Below are 10,167 nucleotides of genomic sequence, written 5' to 3' on the forward strand. Positions count from 1 at the left end.
CAGACGACATTATGGCATCACGGAAAAAACTGCTCGCTCTCAACCAGCTGCAGTTAGAGTCAGTGGTAGGGTGGGGTGTAGTAATCGGATATGATACCCACATAGACATACAAAGCACAAATGGTGAATGATGTTTATGAGAGATGCAGTGAGGTGTTAGGAGTGTTCACTCCTCAAAGAAAAAAAGCTCCACTTCTTGCTCATTCCTTCTTGCTCCTGGACCCATGGTCTTGCTGTTTAGCTTGGATCAGCTCTGGTACTCATCAAAGCCAGTACAGCTCATTAACCCAGCAAAAAGCCAGGTAGTTATCTTCTGGGCTGGAAATGAGGACTGGCTCAGCAAAGAGCCCACAAAGCACAGTGCAAGGAGAGGTGGGAGCCAGTGCCGTGGTGAGGACAACCCTTCCCTGGCCATGCGAACGGCTCAGCTGCCCATCCAGGATCAGCCTTAGCTACACCAGCATCTTTTTATCAGCGTAGGGGTTGAATCTGGCTCATCTCCAGGCTCTGGTTTATTTTAAGTAAATACTTTTGAGAAAAAACAACAACAACAACAAAACCAACAGACTCAGTGAATGGCTTTCTAGTCCCTCCTGTTAAGTTATTGTAGAGTATTGTTCAGGCTGCTGAAACTCACCTGTCAGATTAGTGGGAAAGATCTGCCTAATGTTTACCTGTTCTGAAATACTCATTTTGGAAAAGAACTACTATTTATGAGAAACACAATACTAAATTCTTCCTGTGAGATTTTTCTTTTGTGGTTTTGCTTTTGTTTTCTTTGTCACTAGGAGTTTCATGTTCATCAGTGCTTCTCCCAGAAGGAAGATGTAAATGCAAGCCTTGGCTGAACCCACTTTCCGTTTCTGCAGCCAGCTACATTTTGAGGTGCCTCTCAGGCACTAGAACAATATGTCCATGCCATAGTTTCCTTCTGAAAGGTTTCATCTAGGGTCAATTGAGAAGCCAGTCAGAGACAGCTTGAGAGACACCACCAACAGCTTCTCTGAGATGGTGGTTTGACCATCCCAATGGCAGTATCACTTTACAGCTCCCAGACCCTTTTAAACCAGGTTTGAAAGAAATCTTCTTCAGTTCCCAAGTCTGCGCTATGGCGTTGTAACACGAAGAGTTTCACCGATATATTTAAGAGACAAGGCGGTGCAGAGCAGCATGAGAAACCTTCATGCAAAGCTGTGGCCTGAGGTCCCTTAGAATGAAAGGAAGGGCTGGGGTGATGGGTCAGTCATTCACATGCCTCCTTCCACCTTGGCTTCTGAACCAGCTTTAAACTCCACTGATGTTACTCCCTGCCAGTGCCCAGCTGTGCAAAGGAGATTGGGACTATTTGGGGTAACATTGGCACTTCTTCCCTGTAAGGTGTTCTAGAGAAAGAGGTGGAAAGTGGAGCCGGGGAAGGCAGCCTCATGGCTTAGCTGTGAATTACATGAGGTGGCTGTGAATTTTAAATAGAGAGATCTTTTGACACTGCAGCTCAGCCCTTAAAACAGGAAACATAGGTCCTTTGAACTCACTGTTATCAACTGGAATAGTAGAATGGAGTGTGAAATAGCAATGTTAATTTGAGCAGTGAGACTAGTATATAGCCCACCATGTTTGCCAGTGTTCTGCTGATTGCTGATGGATATACACATTTTATTTAAATTACAGGATAGCAGAAGACAAGGAGTTGCTGTTAAAAACGTAGACAGAAGGGTTATCAGGGTGACTCCACCAGAATTGCCCAAGAGAACAGAGAGAACACTGGAGATTTTGGGAGTGGACACCCAAAGTGTACTCAGCTCTGCACACAACTACATTTCCTTTTCTTCAATGTGTCTTCTTAAGACACATTTACCACCACCCTCCCTGTCACAAATAAGAGGTGCTGTTTCCACTTTTATGTCAATTAAAACTGATAAACTGTCCACAAACAATAGATGTTTGTTTAGAGAGCCCTTTTTTGTAGCTTGCCTATGGAAACTATTAGACAGAAATTTGCTCATCTTTACAAAATATTCATAGAGTGGAAGCTGGTAACATTTTATAAATATTCCATACATAGCCTGTTTTCTTGTGGTTGTATCCTCTTTCTTTGCTCAGAAATTTTCTCCAGGGTCACTTGAGGATGTAACTGTAGATGCACAGCAGCTCTCCCCAGCCTGCCATGCCTGCAGAAATCTCAGATTTGCCACCTATGACCACCTTCAGAGTGAATCAGTTTTGAGGAAAGAATTGTGCACATTCCTGAAGACTGATGTGTACAGGTATGGTGAATCAGGTAGATCTGAAAATGCTTGACTGCATATGTGCCTATTGTACGAGTGCTTGTATTTCTAGCCTGAAAATTCTAAACAAAAAAACAGCATTTCTACTTGTAATCTGTTTGTTTTCTTGTGCTTATCTTGTGTTTTGACATGGCTACACAGGCGTTTATTCCACAGGGAGCACAATAGCTGGATGGGGATAGCAGAGATTGCAGATAATACCCTTACAAAGCATTAGCAGGACAATGCAGTAAAGCCCTTTGAAGTTACCCACAAAGAGTTCAACATCCCTGGGTTAACTAAAGTGTGTAAATATGCATTGAGAGCAGGGCAAGGGCTGGGGTCTGAGCCTGGAGGGGGTTATGGCAGCAGGAGATGGAAGCAGGAAAGTTTTGGTAAGAAGGAAAGCAGATGTGAGTACATTGTTTGTAAAAAGCCCTCCCTTTTCAAGCACTGTTTCCTGCCTGCAGAGGAGGTTCCCTGATGTTTTGAAAGGATGGAGTCAAGTCCCAGTATTTTCAGGGCCGCAGCTCTTGAGGTGGGTTTTGATGCTTCATCTAGTTAAATGCACACAGGAATCCCTTCTCTGCCTTGAACAAATGGTGATTTTCCTGCCTCTTCTCTGACCTGTGTAGGAATAGGCTCTTATTTAAACAGGATCAAAGTAGATGTCAGCCCAGACTCAAGTGCCAGTGTAGATTAGCAATGCTCCATCTCTGCTAAACATGACCCTGATACCCATCAAGACAAAGCAGCATTGCAGAAAGAACAAGAGCAACAGGAAAGTTGCAGGAATTGGAATCTGGTCGATTCTGTTGCCTTTGGGAATTTTAACCCTGAATCCGCCACAAGGAAAAAGAGCTGGGAGAATTTGGTGCAACAACTCAACAAGTTGCTTTGGATTTTAACTTTCTTTGTGCTAAAAGTGAATCACTTTTATTCAACACTGAATCTTTCTGAAGGTTAGAGGCAGTGAATTCACAGAGGCATCATTGCCTAACTCAGACAAGAACCTGTTGCTAATCAGAACAGGTTTAGCGACCTCCTTCTTTTGAAAGTCTCTGCTTCAATCAGAGAGGTAACATTGCCAGTGAGTCCACTGCCAGGGGCTCTGGATTATGGTTCTTAAAATGCAGTACAGGAAGTCTCCAGAATTTTATAAATGTTCCCGAGGCAAGATTTGCAGGAAAAAGCAATAACTTCTGCTTCATTTGCGCTTTGTAAATCAAAACAAGGGTCTGAAGGATGAATTGCATTCCTCATTCCTCATCCTGGTTTGCCGCCTGTCTGATTTAGGCTGTGTCTGATCCTCACAGCCACGCAACGGTTTTAAATCTGGACACTTGTACATGAACAGAGCAGGTGAATGATGCTCTACATAAAAGCATGACTTAGGAGAGTACAATGAGTGGAAGTTGTGTCTTCAGCTGGACATTGAAGCTGCCGGTGCTTGCCTGCATCCCGCTAGAAAGAAAGTTGTGAGTTATTGGTTTAGTTTGTTCCCCTCCTTAGAGCCAGTCCAGGTGTAATGTGTTATATGAGGCAAGCCTCCAGAGGCTGACAGCTCTTGTCACTGCTTCTGATGGAGTGTATGGAGAGAGAAAAAAATTCCTTCTGACCTTATGATTTCATGGCTAGGTCTGGCAAGGCTGAATGGCTGCATCCTCCCTGGAGCGACAGGCTGCCAGGTCCACAAAGATCTTAAGAGAAAACATCTGGTGTTCCCTTCCCTTGCTTTTGGGTTTTTCTGAGCTATGAACTTCTTATTACAGATTTTAGGGCTGGAAACTTGCTTTTGTTTTCTTTAATAAGTATACATTTATTAATCAATGATTATTCACTTACTTCCATGAGGTGGTGTTGCTGTAGACAGTAAACTGCATCAGACAGATAGAGATGTGTGGTTCAGGGAGAGACCTGCCAGGCCAGAGCTCCTGAGAGCTACACTGGACTCTGCCAGATTTCTTCTCTGACTTTAGCCAAATTATTCAGCTTTTCTACCACAGAGTGTCCCTGTCTTCAAGGGGACCATGAGGTGGAAGAAATCCCAGCACGCATCTCCCCCACAGGTGGCTTAGGAAGAATTCATGCCTGAAGAGCACTTTGCGAGAATTGACTTTTAAGGCTGAATTATTGATGCCTTGACAAACTTCTGTTTTTTTTGCACAGGGATGTAATGTCATGGGAAACAGATTGCTTAAAAACCCTACCACTCAGATAATCCTTGCACGTGGTGCTGCTCCGGACTTAAAATTTTATCTCCATGTCTGCATAGATATGGAGGTGTATAAATGAATGCACACTACTATCTAAATATGTATATATTTGAATACCTGCACACAGTCTGTGTAATTCATACCAGCGTACAGTAATCCTGGTTTGGTGCATTTAGCAAAATTTTGTTTATCGTGCTTTAAATACTCTGGATAACATTCATCCCCAGATAGAGAACAACCGTAGTTGAACCAGTAATCTGTTTTGCATATAAGATACTTGATATTAAAGTTTCCTAACATAGAGAAAGTATTTTTCAAGCAAATGCAGTTCACTGTTTGGTAAGCACGTCGTTCTCCAAAATCCCTGTCAGGTTACTTTGGTTTTTCTGACGGCCTGGAGCAGAGGTGTGATATACGTTAAATGTGTATTTACACCCAGTTCTTGCAAGATCTCTTGTATTCACCTCTTTCTTTTTCTCAGATTCATGTAGGTAGAAGACATAATGTTCAACCCAGCTTTCAAAGTTTCTCACCTAATTTCTGCTCTTTGGTGGAGTCTCAGCGGTTGCAGCGGAGTGCAAAAGTCTTGTAAAGGTAAGAGAAAGTGAGCAGCGCGTAAGTGTTGATGATCAGGGATAAGACATCTATCTCCTGAACAGAAATGTCAGGTGCAGGAAGCATTAGCTCAAGTAACTATAAAGGCCTTAGGCTGTGTTTGGCTTAAGACACTACTAACTAATCTAACGGTATCAATGTTGCCTAATCTGTACAGGTTCAGAAGGATTGTGCTTTATCCTGACACAGGCAGCAGCAGCAAACAGGTCAGCTGATGGTCAGCATCACGCTCCACTAGTTCATCCGCACAACCCCGAATGCCTCCAGAGAAGGAACCTTTGTGCCCCAAGGAACATTTTTAAGGTACGCGTTATCTATTTATGAAATCCAGTTTTCAAAAGGCAAAAATATTTTTTTCTGAAGCTTTTCTTCCTAGTCATGGTATTTTCATATTCCTGTGATGCAGTTCAGACTAGCAAGTGCATTGAACAGAGGGAGCACAGCTTGATGTTTGGGCTGTGCTGTTGGCAGCTGAAATAATCTAGTCATGACTTGCAAGCTAACTGTTATAAAAACACTGTTACTGGATAAACATGGAACATCTGGCTTTCATCCCTTATAACAGCACCTTTTTGAGTGCTCACAGGAACACTGATCTGAACTAAAGATTGTAAAGTAAATGTGCAAGTCTGTAAAGATGCTTAGAGACCTCTGCAATCGAGTCATCAGCAGGTAAATGCACCGAGGCTCAGCTACACAGGCAGTCCCTGCGGAAATCACAGAACTGACACAGAGGCATGATTTGTGCTTGGAGACTCACCCAGCTAATGAGATCATCGTCAAGCCAGGGAGAAATGTCATGTTCTTCAGGAGCTGGTCTTCAGTAATAGTGAATTCTCTAGTAGTAGGGATCTGTTGAAACAAGCACTGCAATGTTACGGTGCAACCTTACACTGAAGCAAAGAACTAATGGCTTGTTGATGCTGAAAGGAGACTGTCCTGTCACTCAGCTGCTTGTTCCCACTGTCTCCCTTGAACTATCATTCACCTGTCCTTGCCCTGGGCCAGGCCATAGAGCAAAACAGGAACAAGAAACAACTCCACGTGCACAGAGAATAGAATTTTTTGGCAGTTTGCGCTCTCACTGGAGTTTCCCCAAACGCTTTGTTTTTACAGCTGATGATTTTTTGGGTTTGAAATATGTGCGAGTGTCTTTGGGACCACGCATTGGACGTGGTCCTGCCCTCATTCCAGTTCATAGCAAAAGCCACAGGAGCTGCAACAGGAACAGGCTTGTTTCATGGCTTACGGCCTGGAAATACTGTACTCAGCACAACGTGGCTTTCCAAAACTGGATGTGATCAACATCATCACTGCAGTGTTTTGTTAGGTTAGATGGCCAAATAACCTGTGGAGAAGCCAAATACAGACATGTTTTCTTTATAGTTAGTAAAAAATCTTTAAAAAGCATAGCAAAGAGCTGCCAAAGTTTTGGAACTCGGGACATAATGCACATGCAGGAGAGTCAACTGGCATAAAGGGGTGAAACTCTCTCAAGGTTAACAGAAATATTTCAGAACGCCAGCAGCGAATTTGCACAGCTGTGTTTCAGCTGCTGCCATGCAAAGCCCTAGAGAATCGGGCTTTCTCCAAAGAAACTGTAAGCTCTGCAGTGTCGATCAGCAGGAATACCTATTTAGTCTGTCTTCAAACAAAAGTTCACAGGACTCAGATAGATGAGCAAATTAGTCTGCTTAATGAATGTTAAGCAGTTTTGAAGTTATTTACTCTGGATGGACTTGCAGATCAAACAGAAGAAAACCCACCTTGGCTTAAAACTCAAGGAAAAGTACTTACCTTTTTACTTATTTCACCTTGCAACTCTGATGGACTTAAAACCAAAGCTCTGGTAATGTGCTTGTGTATTTTCCAAGCCCATAAAGATAATCTTAGCCCTAGAGGGCTTACAGTCAAAATCGTTACCTTGCAGCTCCTCGTGTACACACAAACTGCTGTGCAGCGCCAATGGAAACAGTGTGATAGTTCACCTCTGCAGGTACAGAGCTGGGCACGGATAATAAAATGTGTTGCCACCGTTGGGTTTGTAGGAAGGTCTTTCTGTTTCAAAAGCCTTTTGCTCATTGCACCTGTAATCACAGAAGGATCTTTTAGTAATGCATCTTGAGACCAGCGTAGGGAATGGAGAAGTGCACCCAGCAAGATAACTCTGTCTGATCCTATTCCTCCCTGATAACTCTGCACACAAGCTTTCTCACACTTGTGTGAAATACTAATTTGGAAGCAGGAGACTGGTGCTCCAGCCCCTCCTGACATTTCCAATGTATTTCCCAGGCCTGTTTTTCCATCCTGCAGTGTAAAATTAATTTTGGCAAAATCTTGGGTGAATTAAACTGCAACACAGTGATCTCCTTGCTCAACTCATATTTGCTGTCTGCCTGATTTATGTTGAAAAGAGGCACTTGGGCATGCCAATTATCCTTTCTTTTATTTGCTTTGTGCATTGAGCCTTTGGCTACTAGAATTAAACTGGAAAATGCAATTAAAAGCATTAGCTGTAGCAAACATACCACAAAATATCATTATATGCTTGACAATGTTCTCCTTCATATTATTAATCCCCACAGATCTACCTGTGCTATTAGATTTCATATATGGATTCTGTTTTTCTCAAACACTACATTAATTGGAATGAGCAAGTTGCATGCCTAATTGTGTAAGGAAAGAAAAGGAAGATGTCACCATACTGGAAAACCTCACCTGACTTCTCTTGGTAAATATGGTCTGAACTTGAACTTGAATTGAACAAACATTATTCAAGTTTCAAAATGTTTGTGAATAGCTAGACAATGTTATTAGATAATGTTTTTTAGATAATCGAGTGTTTGGCTTGGTGTACCATGGAAATTATTGTGTGTAAACAAAGTTGTCTTCAATTGTGATGAACAGCACAGAGGAGAAGCTCAGGTGATGGTGATCTGGGCAGATCCTTCCCACATCCACACCTCAGCATGGGCTTGTGAGCCAGGCTGGCCATATCCTCCGAGGAACAGACTTGGGCAAAAGGAGTGCAAATGTCCCCCACTCTTCATTCCCAAATTACAATAAATGAACAAAGAAAAGCAGAATTCTTAAACAGAATGTAGGTACGGTCAGTTGGAAAGCGAGGAAGCGCACTGCTCTTTAACACAACAAACAAATTCCCAAGGTTATTTCCATGTGAAAATATTAAACAACAACAACAAAAAAAGGATAAAAAAGCCTGAAATGGTATTAACTGTGCAAACTCAGGTTAGTTGCCTCACCAGTGAGTCAGAGAACCCAAGCTTGCCTAACACTAGCTCCTCTAAAACCACTGAGCTTTATGGCCTTCTTTATGGTGAGAATGTGTTAGAGTTTTACTAATTGCTCACAAAACCCTTTAAAAAATATGCCTCTTAACATCTGATAGAAATGCACCATTGCAAGAGGGACTCATAGAAATCCCTGTCACCCTTAATTTAAACCTTCTCTCTACCTGTGCCTGACACCAATAAAGTGTTTCCTTAGAAAGCAAACGTCCAAAGCATGAAGAGGTACATGCAGGAGAAATAAAAGGATAGGGAAGAGAGATGAATGTGGAGAAGTCAAGAACTATGGTGACATATCTGCATCTCCATTTAGGTGGTGAAGAGCAGATAGGCTGGTACCTCTGCAGAGTTATAACAGATCAGGCTGGAAAAAGGTGATTTTTTTTTTTTTTTTTTAAATTAGCCAGGTCCTGCATTTCCAGCCCTGTGTGCTTTGCTCCATGCAAACCTGTTAAATATATGATGCATGAAAATCACAACAATAATAAAAAGCTGTAATTACAGGCATAAGGTGGAAGAAAAGTTTTGCTTTAAGAATGGTAGTGTCAGCAGTGGTGATATCTCTGACTGTAGGTTGTTTCATTGCAACATTTTATCCCTTCTTGCTAGTCCTGATAAGGGTTGTAAAAGTGTATAAAAACAGGCAACTTTGCCCTATTTGACTCATTTCACTTAATGATTATTGCTCAAGGTGGATCAGAGAGAAAACAGAAACGAAACTTTCTACACTCAGGGCACACAAAACTTCAGATACACAGGGTACTTCAAAGCACCTGGAAGTACTCTCTTCTTTAATTGTAAGGCATTCGTTTTTTTGGCTGGTGAAATCTGGACGCCTCTAGTAAGGTTTTTGCAAAGAGCGTAATGTCCTGATTCGCACTAGTTCCCAACATTTCCTGAGATCTGTTTTTAATGGTTTTGTAAGAGCGATGCTGACCTCTCGTTCACGGCAGCCCAGGCTGAGTCAGAAAACAGGCAGGGTATTTTGGCCAACCGCCTTCCTTGTTAGTTATGAGCAGTAAAGTCGTTTAATATTTGAAGCACTCTACTGGAACTGCATTGGCTCATTTATTTGCAAACATTTCAGGGAAAGGAAAACAAGCTGAGTGGTGGGGCAGGGCAGATAAGGAACTGTGTTCTTTTTCCCTTGGCTGATTAATTTATTGATCTTGCAGAAAGCACCGAGTCTGAAAGTTTTAACCTTACTCACCTGTGTTGCAGTTTGCCTGTTTGAAAGAACATGGTAAAATCCCATTTATGCCAGGTTGGTTTGTTCCAGTTACTGCTCTCCTTGCTCTGGTGTCAGACGCTCCCTCACCAGCACATTAGATTAAAAAAACCTCTATAACTGCGTGGGAAAAAAAATTATAAAGTCTTGTCTGAGTTAGTTGTATCCCTATTCATATCCCACTGCAACAAAGCTCAAGAAATGCTGGGTGCTCACAGATCTTTATGGCTGGGGCAGCAGCTGGGGTCTCGGAGCTCCCTCTCCATGAGCCTTAGTTAAGGTCCTAAAATGCCAGTATGTCAGTCAGCTAAATTTCTTCCTTATGAAATAGCTAAGCCTCCTCAGCTGCTGTGGGGAGTATAGTATTTTCAGAGGACTCTGCCCACTCCCAAGCCTGCAGCAGCTTGGGTGTTGTTGGACACCGTCAAGGAAGAAAACGGCAAAACTGCTCCATCAGTGCAAGTGCCAGCTCACGATGGCGTGTTGATGTATTTGCCTGACTAAACATAACTGACACGCTGGTGAACCGGTAGGTT

The sequence above is a fragment of the Patagioenas fasciata genome, chromosome 9 (genome assembly GCF_037038585.1).
Source record: "Patagioenas fasciata isolate bPatFas1 chromosome 9, bPatFas1.hap1, whole genome shotgun sequence".
NCBI lineage: Eukaryota > Metazoa > Chordata > Aves > Columbiformes > Columbidae > Patagioenas > Patagioenas fasciata.